A 16,921-nucleotide genomic window follows, 5' to 3' on the forward strand; every position below is an offset into this window, starting at 1 on the left:
TATTGACAGAGATTGGCCTATAAGAGGGACAGCAGTCTAACGGCCAGCCTGATTTAGGGATCACGACAATCGTTGTCATGTCTAGCCCCAGGCTGAACATCCATTGTTCCACTGCCTCAGTGTAAAGCACCAACAGATAGGAAAGAAGGTGTGCAGTGGCGGCCGGTAAGGTACAGGGATGATGGGGGGTTTGAATAAAAAAAAACAATCACTTACCTGATCTTGCCGCGTCTCTGATCCATCTCTACCGTGTTGAGTGAGTCTCTTCCAAGAAGCACACAGGCTCCCCACAGCCATTCACAAAGCAGCATTGCAGTGTTGTAATTGGTAAGCACCCAGGCTCCCGTGAGCCCATCACAACGCTGTAATGCAGGGTTGTGATTGGTCTCAGCACGTGGTACGGCTCACAGCCAGGTAATGGGGTAGGGCATGTTTTCCATGCAGGCTGTAATGCAGTCTGCATGGAGAACATGTGAAGTGCGCATGACTGTTTGGCCATCCTGGGATGGCCGGTCAAACATACATGTGCACTTTACCGAGTGCACAACCACTCCTCCCCGATGTCAGGGGAGCCAAGCCCTAGCCCTAACCTGATGATACAAAAAAATAAAAAGATAATAACTTCAGCTAATATCATTTTTTTTTTTTCATTTACACTGCTCCATGAGCGGCGAGGGGATGCTCCTCCTCCCTAGGGGAGGAGCCACCACTGGAGGCGAGACTTGAACCCATGAAGGTATTCAGCATGGAAATGGGGGTGGGGTCGCACACTACTCACACACCGGCGGTGTCGCCCCTAAGGACTCTGGTCAAAGTAGTAAAGTGTTCGCGATGCATCATCTTTCGATCTTCTGCTATCTTCGCTGTCTTCCCCATCCCTGGACACGTGTTTCGGGGTATTACCCCTCATCAGCAGGGATAGGCCGTGTACTGGGGTTGCCGATGGCTGACAATATCTGCCAGGTATAGTACCACTCAGGCGCGTAGGTGCGGGATCCCAGGCTCGTCAGCCCGCTGCTCAAGGGAGCTTTAAAGTTACAAATGGGGGTGGGGTCGCACACTACTCACACACCGGCGGTGTCGCCCCTAAGGACTCTGGTCAAAGTAGTAAAGTGTTCGCGATGCATCATCTTTCGATCTTCTGCTATCTTCGCTGTCTTCGCCATCCCTGGACACGTGTTTCGGGGTATTACCCCTCATCAGCAGGGATAGGCCGTGTACTGGGGTTGCCGATGGCTGCCAATATCTGCCAGGTATAGTACCACTCAGGCGCGTAGGTGCGGGATCCCAGGCTCGTCAGCCCGCTGCTCAAGGGAGCTTTAAAGTTACAAATGGGGGTGGGGTCGCACACTACTCACACACCGGCGGTGTCGCCCCTAAGGACTCTGGTCAAAGTAGTAAAGTGTTCGCGATGCATCATCTTTCGATCTTCTGCTATCTTCGCTGTCTTCGCCATCCCTGGACACGTGTTTCGGGGTATTACCCCTCATCAGCAGGGATAGGCCGTGTACTGGGGTTGCCGATGGCTGCCAATATCTGCCAGGTATAGTACCACTCAGGCGCGTAGGTGCGGGATCCCAGGCTCGTCAGCCCGCTGCTCAAGGGAGCGTTAAAGTTACAAATGGGGGTGGGGTCGCACACTACTCACACACCGGCGGTGTCGCCCCTAAGGACTCTGGTCAAAGTAGTAAAGTGTTCGCGATGCATCATCTTTCGATCTTCTGCTATCTTCGCTGTCTTCGCCATCCCTGGACACGTGTTTCGGGGTATTACCCCTCATCAGCAGGGATAGGCCGTGTACTGGGGTTGCCGATGGCTGCCAATATCTGCCAGGTATAGTACCACTCAGACGCGTAGGTGCGGGATCCCAGGCTCGTCAGCCCGCTGCTCAAGGGAGCTTTAAAGTTACAAATGGGGGTGGGGTCGCACACTACTCACACACCGGCGGTGTCGCCCCTAAGGACTCTGGTCAAAGTAGTAAAGTGTTCGCGATGCATCATCTTTCGATCTTCTGCTATCTTCGCTGTCTTCGCCATCCCTGGACACGTGTTTCGGGGTATTACCCCTCATCAGCAGGGATAGGCCGTGTACTGGGGTTGCCGATGGCTGCCAATATCTGCCAGGTATAGTACCACTCAGGCGCGTAGGTGCGGGATCCCAGGCTTGTCAGCCCGCTGCTCAAGGGAGCTTTAAAGTTACAAATGGGGGTGGGGTCGCACACTACTCACACACCGGCGGTGTCGCCCCTAAGGACTCTGGTCAAAGTAGTAAAGTGTTCGCGATGCATCATCTTTCGATCTTCTGCTATCTTCGCTGTCTTCGCCATCCCTGGACACGTGTTTCGGGGTATTACCCCTCATCAGCAGGGATAGGCCGTGTACTGGGGTTGCCGATGGCTGCCAATATCTGCCAGGTATAGTACCACTCAGGCGCGTAGGTGCGGGATCCCTGGCTCGTCAGCCCGCTGCTCAAGGGAGCTTTAAAGTTACAAATGGGGGTGGGGTCGCACACTACTCACACACCGGCGGTGTCGCCCCTAAGGACTCTGGTCAAAGTAGTAAGGTATTCAGCATGGAAACCTGGGGTTTCCCAGGGTCATGGTGGAGAGCGCCTCCCCGATCTCTTCCACTGGGATTGGCTGAGCCAGTTCGCTAGCCAACGAAGGGGAAATCAAGGACAGTTGGATGTCCCATAGCACCAGGCAGGAAATCTCCACAGGGGATCTGGGCAGTCCCGCATACAATGCACGAGAATAGTCTGAAAACCCCTGGGTCATTGCAGGGACCCACTCATGGAGATGACCCCCAGCATCTTGAATTGAGGGCCACACTCTAGAGGTTGCATCCCTGGTAACCAGCCAGTATAGAAGTTTTCCCGATTTGCCCCCTTGCTTGTACACTGGTTGCATCAATGCTCTCCAGTATCATTTGCCTCCAGAGAGATTTGAGGCAGGTGAAAACGGGCGCAACGTAGTTGACTGCTCAAGTCATGCGACGGCTGCCACTGCACCCTCCGCTCCATTGCGAGAATCTGGGTCTCAAGAGTTGACAACTGTGACAAATTCTGTTTCTGTTTACTGCAGAAATATCCCTTATGGACCCTCTAAGGGCAGGCTCTTTGTCCTGCCCAAAGTGTCTTGGGGGAAGTCTCTGAGACCTTGTTCACCTCAAAGTATGAGTGGATCTCCGTGTCAATAAAGTTAGAGACTTCCCGGTCATTAAAATATCAAGATTTAACACGCCACATGGTGCGCCTCACTGTCACAAGGGTGGCAGATTGGAGTAGGAGTGGGGCACGGTCTGAGATACCTTGGGGCAGAATCTAAATATCTGAAAGTTGAAGGACATCTGCTGCTGGGACACCAGGTCTATGCGCAACAAAGTCTTGGGTGCCGCTAATGTGTGTGTATAAGTGCAGGTTTGGGGGTGACATGTACGCCATTAAAAAAAATATTCTATGAATTTCATTCTCTGTGATTTGTTGATAAATATTTGTCACACTATTCGTGAATTATGTCATCAGTAATGTCTATCATTTATATCACATACTAGATTGAAGTGTTGTGTATGCATGATATATGAATGATGAATGACTGATATGTATGTTTTTGTATATATTATTGTCTCTGTAATGTCATATTTATCATGCACTTCGTTTTAAATCAAATTAGATTTTTAACTGTGAGTCCTTCTCACTGTCTCTTTTCGGTGTGGCCACTGGAGTGCAGCAGAGAGCTAAGACGCCACAACGCCACAACTCTCGAGCCGCGAGGAGCACCGAGCTTCTAGCTTCTAGCTTCTAACTACAGGCGGCCGCGAAGCGTCAGCGACTACGGCCACGGAGGTGATGGCATTCTGAGAGTTGCAGAGTTACAGAGCCACACACCGCACCACACCGCACCACAGTGCCTGGAGCCGTGAGGCCGGAAACGGTCAAGCGGGGTCGTGGCGAAGGAGCTGGAGGAGCAAAGGAGCTGGGAGCTGACCTAACGTGGTGAGAGAGCTGCGGTTGCGACCGGACTGCTGAGTTTGGCGAACATTGCGCTGTGAGAGCCTCAGAGCCCCAGATTTTCGGCGGATGACTGGCGCTGCATGGTGTTTGAAGCAGCCGAAACAAGGGGAAGTCTCCTCTTTCAGAGTTGCGAGGTCACCTGAGCCTCTGACCTGCAGTGTAGCACTCTGAACTCTGAACTCTTTCTTAGCACCAACGAGCTACCAGCTTAATCAGCTAAGTGCCAACATTGCACCTCAATGCAACTCAATGTAACACAATATAAGTTAAGGAGCCATTAACTCGCACGAACACCCCCACAAGGAGGCAAGCGCCTGCGCCTGCGTCTGCATCTTAGCATCTCAGCACTATAGCACTGCAGCACCATCAAGGAGCCTGCGATTTGCTAATTCCCCTATGATTTTGTGAGTATCCCGCGACGCCCTCCATTAACTATTAGCGAGAAGCACTTAGCGAGAGGCAAGAAGCGAAAAGCAGGACTCGGCAGGAGGGGTACAGGGGGTGCTGCGGGGCCATAACTGAAAGGCCTGAAAGGGCTGAAAGGACTGAAAAGACTGAAAGGACTGTGCACGGGTCACTAACCTAGTCTAACATAGCCTAACCTAACCCCCTCACAGTAGGCCTAACCTAACCCCCTCACAGCAGGCCCAGCAGGCACCATGAGATCGGGCAAAGAAAGAAGGAGCGTTTCATCAGTAGTGACCAACCGGAAGAAAAAAAACAAGATACTCAAGGTACCCTCTGATAGCCTGGAAAAATTAACAAGTTATTCGAGACCTGGCAAAACTCCTGAGGATGATATCCTAGTCACTTTGGCCAGGGACACAGAAGTAGAGGGTCCGGTGCCAGATCAGACCAACCCACAAACTCACATCATACAAAAACAAAAAAAACCTTTCTTCCAACCGAAAATCTACTCCAAATTTGCCTTTGTAAAAGACGCTGGGGCAGTGCTAAACCACATGAGCACCACGCAGAAGGGCCTTCCTTCCCCTCTGCACCCGGAGATAATTGTCTTAACAAAACATGACGGCATAGAACCAGGAAGAAACTCTCCATCGGTATCGACATTGGCAACTCTCCTGGACAATGAAAGCCCAGCACAGTCCCTTCCGGGACTCTACGTTTAAACCAACTGCAGCAGCAAACATCGTCGAATGCACTGAGAATGACGGAGCAAAACCCACGCGGCAAATCAATTCATCAGAGGCCGACAGGGATGCGAGTGTAAAAAGAGGCCTTGGAGCTGGCGAGCACGACGCCCAAGGCAAAGAGATATCTCTCCATGTGCACTATGAGCACTTAAAACAACGTTCACCACAAAATCAATTACACCACTCCACACCAGTCAAAAAATCGGAGTTGGTGCCCTTTGAGCAAGCCCTGGAGCAAATTACCTCACCTCGACCCAGCCTCCGTGGCACAAGCCGGACTGAGCAGGCCCCACTAATTAGTGCAACCAGCGATGTTTTGAAACCAAATACCCTAACTCAAGCTAGGCTCTCAGACTCAATCACAATCCTGCACTTGGGTCCAGCAGCTACAAACAAGCCAACCTCAACACGCCATCCCCTATCAAATAGACTAGAGAGCATCAACACAACCAGTGAGCAAGAAAATGGTGGGGGCTGGACCCACCATCAATACACAGAGCAAACTTCAATTGCAAATACAAATGTAAATTGGCAACAAACCAAAATTGTTTCTCCAGAGAAACATGCCGTCAACAAACCGCAGGCTCGGACACTTGGAACCAACTCATTCTCCCTGACAACTGAAGAATGGGAGAAAATGGTGGATACATACTCTCAGGGAAAAGGGGCTATACCGCCTCAAAACATAGAAAGCAATCGCGATTACTTACCACAGGCTCAAAAGACAGAAGAGAGCGGTCTCTGGGCGTCACTTCTAAATACCATGAATCTCGTGACAAAAGCAATGGAATACCATTCGGACAAAATGGACATCCAACTAAACCTGCTCTCCCGCTTAACCACTCATGTCATTAATATTGACACTAAGTTATTAGATTTGAATGAGCTGATCAAAAGAGTTCAATCACAAACCACAATCAGTCCACCTAGCTGCACATGTTATTCTATTATCGATAAACTATCTACCTTACCAGACATAATGAGTGAACTTTTAACAGATTTCAAGTCCGTAAACAACTTACAAAGAGAAGCGTGGGTAACAGCAAGCGACAAGAGGAAAAAAACAGACTTTGAAGCAAGGAAAAAAACTGAGGTCGTGACCACTCTCAACTCAAGTATGGTCCTAAATAAATCAAATGGCCAACCCAAGGACTCGAATGAACTGAGACTTCAACAAGCAGGATGCCCACCCGCCCATCGGCATGAAGAACACCAGCAGGTCAAGACTAGAGAGCCACCAACAATCGTCGAAAGCAACGATCAACCGGGTAACAGACAACTGATGGCCAAACAAAGAGGGAAAATGAAGAGAAAAGGGAGAAACAAGACAGGCTCCATTAAAACTTATTTCCTAGAAGTAAACAATCGTTGACAGAACTAGAGAAGGATCAAGGAAGCATGAAGGACGATATAAGCCACAGGGCTGGGGAGAATACCCTGCCCGCTCCCGCTCTCATAGGTCCAGAGGCAACCTCTCCAAAGAGCAAGTATATATAAGCACAGACCATAAAGGGGTCAGATGAAGAAGGTCGAAAATGCGATGACTCGGGGCGACGAATAAAAGTGCAAAATTCCCCTTACTTCCCCAGATAGTGGGTCCACTATCAGCTCACAATTTGGTCGTCCAACCAATTGGAGGCACTAACCCCTGGAATCCTGCTACCTGTATCTTTTCAACAGTCAGTAAAAAAGAACCCAATGTAAAGTTTGACACGGAATCACTATTCAGGAGAGCACAAGTCTCCGGACCAGTCAAATACACTACTACACAAGGAAAGGTCCACCCAAAAGAATTAGAGATTGGCCCACAAGGAGTCCATTATTCTAGAAGAACCACATAGAGCTCACCAACAAGCGACAAAACAGGCCACAGGGTAAATAACAACTAAATTGTTTAAAAAATACAAAATCTTTATTTTCATTTTCATGTTTTCTTTGCACACATTACGTCCAAGTTAATTAACAATAAATTGCATAGATTCATAGATTCATAAAACATAAATCAACAAATACATATCTGATACTGACCCCACATCAACCTCTCATCATACAGACTTCCATCTTCTCCGTCAATCACACACAGACACACCAATTCACCATCAAACACTATATACAAATTCCTCAACGTAATCCCCAGAGTGACACATAAAGAGGATCCTGTAGATTTCTGCCGTTTAAATAGGCTGAGGGCACGCCCGTCGCACACCAATGATTGCACCTGGTGTAGGTTTCCTCGGCTGGTCAAGGCTCGCGGTAAAACCCCTTTAAAGAAGTGTTGAACCTATTTCTTACAGTCAAACTTAGAAGGATATCTCATGGGGATTGCCACCTGATCATTTGAATTTGTATATAAAGCATGTTGTTTGTATGAGTAGTCTTGAATGCTATGTTTTGGTTAGTTGTATATCCAGGGATTCCGAGGTGTGCGATGTATGTGTTTTTATTTATTTCCTTAGTATATTATTCTAATATATTTTTAGCCACAGTTGAGCTCACCAATAATGGGGCAATACAAAATGTTGTATTAAAAGTTTATCTAAGCATATTAGCTCAAAATGCGCTGGATATTGTGAACTGTATGAAAAGTATCAGGCTCCGAGAATGGAACTATCATGGATGACTTACATAACTTGAAAAAATGTTACTCTCCTTGACTTTGTTGATTCTAAAAACTGTTTTTGTTTACAACAGATTGGCCACAGGTGTACTGTTCATGTGCTGTGTCTCCCCACTCCCTCGGCGTGAGAGCCCTGATGAAGGTGCGCCCGTAGATCTGGGCCCTGCACCGAAACGCGCGTTGGCGTAACATCTGTTGGGGTCCTGTTATATCGATCTAGACTCTCTGGCAATTTGCCAAGAAGACTCTACAGGATCCTCTTTATGTGTCACTCTGGGGATTACGTTGAGGAATTTGTATATAGTGTTTGATGGTGAATTGGTGTGTCTGTGTGTGATTGACAGAGAAGATGGAAGTCTGTATGATGAGAGGTTGATGTGGGGTCAGTATCAGATATGTATTTGTTGATTTATGTTTCATGAATCTATGAATCTATGTAATTTATTGTTAATTAACTTGGACGTAATGTGTGCAAAGAAAACATGAAAATGAAAATAAAGATTTTGTAATTTTTTTACAATTTAGTTGTTATTTACCCTGTGGCCTGTTTTGTCGCTTGTTGGTGAGCTCTATGTGGTACTTCTAGAATAATGGACTCCTTGTGGGCCAATCTCTAATTCTTTTGGGTGGACCTTTCCTTGTGTAGTAGTGTATTTATCCCCTGACGTCTGCCCGTAATCGTCCTTCAGGGGGCCCCTTATATATGGGTCCAGACCAGTCAAAAACATAGCCCTCATGATAAAACCTGGACCATCACCGGAGAACAACAAATATGATCCCTGCGATTTAACAGCTAATTTGGGCCCATCAACTGAGAGAGAGCAGGGTTTACAAGCCCAGGGAGAGCAGGGTTCACAAGCCTATGATAGACATCAAAGTATGGAAGGTGCAATAAACCATGAACAACGACAGGAGGCGATCACCGACGATGAGTATAAAACAATACTCTTCATTCCTGACTATAGATCTAAAGGCCGTGAGGATATTCTAAACCGAAGCAACATCCTTCGAGTGTTGAACTCGATTGTATCCTTAAGCACGCTTACTACCCAAAACTTGGAAACTGTTGAATTTACCACTATCAAACATCTATCTGAGCAGGAAATAACAAAAACAATCTGGAACACAGGAGAACTGGGGAAGAAAATCCTAAAGGAAGAAAACCAACAAAAAGCATGGGGATTGGAATTAAACCATACCTCAACCCAGGATATCCGGTTCCACTACTCCGCAATCTCCAAGAAAACGTTAATTCAACCACGAGCAAACGCCAGCCAGACATACCCAAAAAATCTATATTGAGAGGAGCACGTGGAAGCTCAGCTGAACGAAAGACCGGAGCACCCACTCCGGAAAAAAACAGGATCCCGTATCAAGAATGGGACTGGATTGCAAAACCAATCAACATCAGACCATCAGGCCAATGACAATTTGACGAGAGAAACAGTAGTATCCCAAACACAAAGCCGTTACTAAAACTGTGTTCCTGGAACATAAACGGATTAGGCTCAAAAACGCCAAATAAAGATCTACTGTCATACTTCCAGCAGTATGATCTAGTTTTGTTACAGGAAACCTGGTTAGCAGAACCATTTAATCTTCAAGGCTATAAAACATTTCACCTCCCAGCAAGGAGAATTTCAAAATTTGGCCACGAGAAAGGTGGCCTAATGATATTCACCTCGATACAAACAATAAATAATGCAAAAGAACTTCTCAATAAAAACACTTCGGGGATTGAAAAGGGGATCATTGCAGTCCAGCTGGAAATAAAAATATCGGGAACCATTAGGCAGGAACAAACCCTGGTTAACATCTACCTGCACCCAAAAGGCAAAAAAAGTGGGGCTAAACACCTGGTGACAGAATTGACTAAATTAATAACAGAAGCGGAAAACTCGAATCTTATTGTCTCAGGAGACTTTAATATGTTCCTTTCTAAGTCATCCGGTAAGAATCCACCAATGGAAGACCATCTGCTGACCAGGGGGATTCCCACACTGGAAGAGTGTCCATGGGGCAGTTTGACAAACCTATCAAAAAGATTAATGGAAGACTTTTCAAACCTGGGCCTGATTTCGATAAACGGCCGATCGCCGGGGGACAGACCACAAGCGGCAACTTTTCACAACACTTCCGCCAGCTCGGCAATCGACTACACCTTCCTATCTTTTTCAATGTTCACATTAGTTCAAGCCTTTAAAATAGGCACACTCGACTGCAGCGACCATCTCCCGCAAGAACTGACACTGAGGGCACAAGGGACAGCTCTAACATTTCCCACCAATGGCCCAAAGCTATTGACCACAACAAAATGTAAAAGAATCAAGTGCAATATCAATGACCCGGAGCGACTAGCAAAAGAAGCGAAGCTGTGCTGGGAAAGTGTTGCAGATTTGAATGTTGGTAACATCACTGCCTGGGAGTCCTTCTTGAAAACCTTTGGCCTTTTGAATGCCAAGTCCAACTTCTCTCGAGAAAATGACGTACGGACAGGCCAAAAAACAACCACCCGTACCAGTAGCGACTCAAAAATACAACCTCAGACTCTTCTATCCTCCAATTTAAGGGTAATAAAAACGGCCATAAACAGAACACTCCGCGAGCTGGGGAAAGCTAGGAGTGATACCAACCTAGTGACCACATTGAGATCATTAAAGTGTCAAAAGAACAAAATCCTGTGGCGAATCAAGCAGGAGTCCATTGAACAAACTTGGGCCAAACTGCTGTATGATTAAAAAAATAACAGCGCAAGATTCTGGAAAACTATCAACAAAATAGAGAATCCGAACACCCACGGCGTTAACTCCTACATCACTTGAGGACACGTGGGCAGATTTTCTGTTTAAACACTTCAACGACGAAGGCCAATGCAAAAATCAACAAAGCCCTAAATTTTGCCAAGCGAACCTGATGGCTCCAAAGCCTCTAGTCGAAGAGTCCAACTTCCCAGGCTCAACCGCCCAGTTGAAGGGTCGAATCGCGAAAGGTCGGAAGGAGGGAGCTCCAGGCCCAAATGGAATTCCTCCCATCCTCTATAAGCAAGATCCAACTTACAGGGCCGAACAATTGCTCCCCCTTTTTGTGGAAACCGGGAGGACCGAACAACTCCCATCCTCCTGGAGGGGTTCAATAATTGCCCCAATCTACAAAAAGGGCAACAAGAACGAGGCAAAGAATTATAGGCTCATAGCCCTTATAGATATAGACGCTAAATACTTCTCGGGGCTTCTCTTGGAAGAACTAACAGCGTGGGCGTCACGCAAAAAATTGATCCCCATCAATCAGACCGGATTTCAAAAAAATCTAGGGACCAAGACAAACATCTTAGCCCTTTCCCTGCTGACAGATGCCACTTTCAAACAGAAAAAGCCAATATGTGTGTTACATCGATTTTTCAGCTGCATTTGACAGCGTTGACAGAGGAAAACTATGGGCAAAACTCTCAAGGTGGGGAGTGGACCCCAAACTGCTGAAACTACTGATGTTACTACATACAGATACCTGGATCCAAGTAAAACTGGGGGCCAGCAACCGTCGGTCAAAAGAAATACCAACTACAAAAGGGTTGAAACAGGGGTGCGTTCTCGCACCGACCCTGTTCAACCTTTTTATGTCCGACTTCTCCAAAGATCTGGATAACTGCAACCACCATGCCCCAAAGCTAGGGGGTTTTACGCTGTCCAACCTGCTATACGCAGAGGACTTGATACTAATCAGTCAAACACCAGTAGGCCTGCAACACCTCATCAACACCACAAGCAAATTTGCCGGAAAGAACGGGTTATGCGTAACACAGAAAAATCGAAGGTGATGGCACTAAATCAAAAATCAAAAAAGCAAGTATTCCAATGGTCTCTTCAGGACAACAAAATGGAAATAGTTAAAGAATACAAGTATTTGGGCATAATTTTTGATTCAAACGGATCCTTCAAGCGACAAGAAACAGCAATAAGGAACAGAGAGATTTCACTGGCCATTGCATTAAAAAGCATCAAAAACAAAATACCGGGCCCAAACTTAACCCCCCTGCTAGACTTATTTTGTGCGAAATTGCTGCCGTCGATAACATATGGCAGTGAATGTATGAGAGGGAAGGATGAGATCATCTTAGACAACGTGGTCAGCAAAACATTGCGAATAATATTCACGCTCCCTCCATACACCTCCCCAGCACAGCTAAGGCTCGAGTTTGGCCTACAGAAGCAGCAAATTGCACTTAAAGGCGCATACGTAAAATGCTGGTACAAAGTAAAGAACGCTGAAACCGACTCCCTGAATGCTCATCTCTGGAAAGAGATGGAAACAAACAAGGACTCCCCCGCAATGGTGTACCTCCAAGCAGCCATTAACTCCCTTGTGCTAAAAGATCTTTGGGTCTCGAGTTGTACACACAATTGCTTCAAGCGCCTTGTCAACAAATATGTGAAAACAATCTCGCTGGAAGAGGACAAAGCAGCACTAACCAAGAGTTCCCATGGGTGGTTTGTGATCCAAGGCTACACCAGCGCCTCACCACAGCCATATCTCAGCACCGGCTTTTCAAGGAAGGCGAAGGAAGACTTTTTACGGTTGAGGATGGGGGTAATACCATCCAAAGTACATCTCCCCCCTTGGATGCGACTGGACTGTAATCCTAAGTGTAGGCTCTGTGATAACGCAAAGGAGGACGTCCTGCACCTGCTGTGTAGCTGTAAAGCTCTAGATAGTGCCAGAAAAAACCTACTAACACAGCTCTGGAATCAAAGACGTGTGCGCACTTGCAGACAAGCTCTGCTGATGAGCTTCAAGGGAGAAGACATTCAACTAGCCTGCAGGCTAGTGCGCTTCATGAAAATAGTCAACACAGCCCTAAACCTAGAGGCCAGTAACTAAACTTGAATTATTGTGATTTGTTTTCGCATTCTAAGACCATTTTCTTCTGATAACTAAAGACACTACTGATTGCGAAGGTCCTTTTCTACTAATGCACAGTACTGTACTAGCTGCACGGCTTCTTTTAAAATTTTTCTAAATGTGTTTTTAATTGCTTTGCAAAATTTTTACATTTATACACCTGCTTCCTTCCTGTTTTTATTGAGTAATTGCAAAGATTTTAATTAATCACGCAATAAAGATTATTATTATTATTATTATTATTATTAATAAATTAGAATAAAATCATTTTTGTATTTTCTTAAATTCACAGTGTCACTATTATAATTTGTTGTGGTTTGAATTAAATGTATTAAGTTGCCCTAGAAAATCGACAGCATGTACGTCACATAGCCCCAATGAGTCTGCCCAAGTCGAAAGCTGGCTAGAGAGCAGCTGACACCATGGTTGTGGGGGGGCGGAAGTGTCCTGCAAGGTGTTAGGGGCGCCATTTAAGTCACTCTTATCACATGGAGCCCTGGGGGAGAGTGAATAGAAGGGATAGAAGTGTTTGAAATGTGGATTGGAGCTGTTGCTATGCAACATAGACTGCGAAGATATTATAGTGTTGGCCTCAAGCCTTCCCTCAACTCCCACATAGAGTCCCTGAGGGTCAGTGTGCAAAGTAGAGACATTGAATGAGAACCCTCTATACAGCAGGATTACCACTCCACGTGATCCCCGGAAGAACCCTGTGAGGTACACCCTATTGTAGCCAAATTGGCCCAGAAAGGGGCATTGCGTGCCCAGCAGATGAGTTTCTTGGAGCAGCACCCCTGCTAGTTAAAAACGCTTTACATATCTGAGATCAGGTGAGTACCTTAATCAGCATCAATGGGGAGAAGGTAGGTGGAGGGGGCAGTACCCCTGTATGAGGACACATTGAGGTCCTGAGAGGCAGTAGTTCAAGGGGTATACTGAGAGTGCTGCTCTACACTGCGAACCCTCTGTGTGGGACAATAGTGTCAGTGTGGTGCATGGGCAAAAACAGACAGATAAACAACCAAAACCACCCAACCCCATATGGCTACCCCAGAAGTATCCCTCACCCTTAAACATAACATCTATTTACTAAGGCTGAAACCAATAGGCCTGGGTGGGGGGAGCTCCCTTCCCACAGAGAATCCAGATGCCCTACAGCTGTTACAGTTATGTACACACAGTAGGGGCAGCATCGACATTAAGAGGGCATTAACATTACACAACCAAAAAATAAACAACAAATAGAGACAGGACCATCTCCATTGCAGTGCCGAACAAGTTGCAGGATAGATCTGAGAGTCTCCTGAGTCTCTCGAAGGAAGGCACCATGGTCACCAATTTGAGCCCGCATGAGGTCTAGCATGTCTGTAAAGGCAGCATCCTAGTCTCTATCCCCGGCCAGCATACCGTCACGGTCCAAGCCGTAGGATTCATGGCAGCCCCGGAGGCATGTACAGGTTCTATGAGAGTAGACTTGCCTCCGTCTCTGTGGTTTTGGAGGAAGGTTAGAAGCGGTATCCCCCATCTGTGAATCAGGACCCCAGGGCCATCCGTTGCCGGGGCACCCTTTTCTGCCACTCCCTCCCAAGCCTGCTCCGGAGCATCAAAGAAGTAGGTATGCATGTTAAAATTCACTTTCAACCTTTCCAGAAAGATAAGCATATACTGCAAATTCAGGGCGCAGAGTTTCTGCTTGGCCTCTTCCAAGATGCATCTCGACTGCTGGACCACTCTCATATAATCAGGAAAAATCATAATCTTGAGTTTCAGAAGCGATATCTCGATGTTCCCAGGCCTCTTGGAGGATAGCATCTCTATCTTGGTGGTTGAGGATCTGCGCATTCATCGGGTGAGATGGGGCCTTGAGTGGTGGCCCAGAGATTGGTGGCCCGTTCCAGGACAAACCAGGGCAGGAGATTGTCAGCAGGAACCCAGGATGGGTGCCAAGTCTCTAGAATGCACACCACATTGGAGGCTTCAACTCCCTCAGGAAATCCAACAAAGTGGATGTTTTTCTTATAGGAGAGTCTTTTGCCCGCTCCTCCAGTTGTGCTGTTATGGAAAGTACTATGGAAACTTGAGGCTTGAGGGCAACCAGATCTATCCTCCACCAAGGAAACCAGCATCTTGTCCTTGATCACCCGAGCAGTGACACCTCAAAGGTCCTGGCACAGCAAAGAGACATCTACCTGGACTTCTCCTACCGTGGTCTCCACTGCTTCTGAGTCTTAGATCACTTTGAGCATGGTGGCGAGTTCAGTGGTGCAGTGGCCATCGAGGTTGGTGTGCTGTGTCAGTCTATTTTAGTTTTGGTTGGACACTGGGGGTGGTAATCTGTCTTGTGCCATGCTAGCATGTGTACAGAGGTCTTGGAAGACGAAAGAAGGGGACACCTGTGCCTCCCCAAACCTGTGGAGTGCTTACCTGCAGGCAGCATGAGCAGCCAGGGCATGTGTGTCCCTCAGGTCTATACAGTCTGTAGGCTTTAGACCAGCCCTAGGACACTGACAGGCAGACCGCCAGGCCAACAGATGACAAAAGCGTGGCTAAGGATGCATTTCTGGCAGTGAAAGTCTCAGGCAACACTCCTTCCCACCAAACTGAGGGGTCCCCACAGTGGTGTCGCCGTCGTTGAGGAGGCTGGAGGGGCCCAAGGGGGAGATCTTAGCAGTTCTTCAGTCACTCTCACGCTGTAGTTCTCCACCCCCTGGGAGACCACCCTCCACATTGCGTGCACCAATGTGCATAACAGCTGAGCAATCCCAGCAGTGCCAAATCGGAGGGGGGGAGCATCTCCCAGGCAGCAGGTCCCCACTTACCCCCAGTCCTGTGTGTCAAGAATCAGGATTATCGGCTGCTCAGCAGACCCTACACCTCATACCAGTCGGCTCCAATGTACCCCAGGGCCTCAAGCTGACCAGGGGGCAGGCAGTGTTGACAGCAAGGCAGGTACCTGCAGGCCACGCCCAAAACTCAGCCTCCCAGAGGCAATAATGAAGCTCAGTGCGGTCTGGTCTCAGCAGGCACTCTGGACCAGTCACAGGCTGCAGTCCATCAGGCTACGGTGCGGGCGACTCCGCAGGCTAGCCACGCGGCCTGTTCAGATTGTGGGGTTTTGCCATACAGCGTTCGGGGTTTCCTCCCCGGGGCAAATTTTGTGTGATTCAGGAACGCCAGTCACCCCAGTGCAACAATGCTCTCACAGGCACCGACCCGCGGCCGCAAATCTACAGGCCTCATCGTGTGTCGCCTCCTCGCATCTGCCGCTCGGCCCCCCACCAGCGCCGTCTGATGTCAGGAAGTGGGTCACTTCCAGGCCATAATCAGGGATCCCCCACATGACGGGAGTCAGGTAAGCAGACCTCGAGCAAGCTGCTTTTCATTCTGCCTCTCTCGGATCCCCCAGCGACTCTGCCATCCAGCTCCTCCGCAGAGCAAGCAGGAAGGTCGAAAGTAGTGGTCAGGACATGGATGATGAGGGATGTTTGTAAAGGGAATACAACATTTTCTAGCTGATGCATCAAGAATTTTCAATTCTATTAAGGACACGGAGGTGAAGATCATGCTTCTCTTAACTTTACTGACAATCACAGCAGCTAATAAACTTTAAATTTGCATAATCCCGGAAGGACAACCCCCTCCATTGTATGCACCTATCACATATGAGTAACATACATATCAGTCTCTGTGTGACCTTCCTCTTCCTCTTTATTTGAGAAACCATTAACTTCAGTCTTGAACTCGACTGTCGAACAGGAATGGCGTCGACCATGCCTCCAACCATAACTGGAAACTTGAACCATAGAATGTCCTTACGAGACTTCTGATCAACTCCATCCCGATCGTTCAGGTTTGCTTGCCTTGATCTCCTACAAAGAGAATAGTAGTCTTTATATGCCATTCATGAACCAAATGTGTTCCATACCCATCATAACATTCACTAGGTCACATCTTCATATTCCCCATATCAAAACGGGTGGGAGAAAAAACCAAATCCTCACCATGAACTATACATGAAACGTTTCATTAATCTTGCAATGAACAATCTATCACATAGAATACCATCATCATGTTACCTGGGTGGGATAATCCTTGCCTGTGTGTCCTTAATTAGAATTGAAAATTCTTGTCGCGTCAGCTAGAAATGTATCTATTCTATGTCAGTCCACGGAGGCTCAGATTATGCTAGTTTAAAGTTGCTCCATAACTGTCAAAGCCACATCAACAATCGGTTTATGATAAA

The sequence above is a fragment of the Lissotriton helveticus genome, chromosome 2_1 (genome assembly GCF_964261635.1).
Source record: "Lissotriton helveticus chromosome 2_1, aLisHel1.1, whole genome shotgun sequence".
Classification (NCBI taxonomy): Eukaryota; Metazoa; Chordata; class Amphibia; order Caudata; family Salamandridae; genus Lissotriton; species Lissotriton helveticus.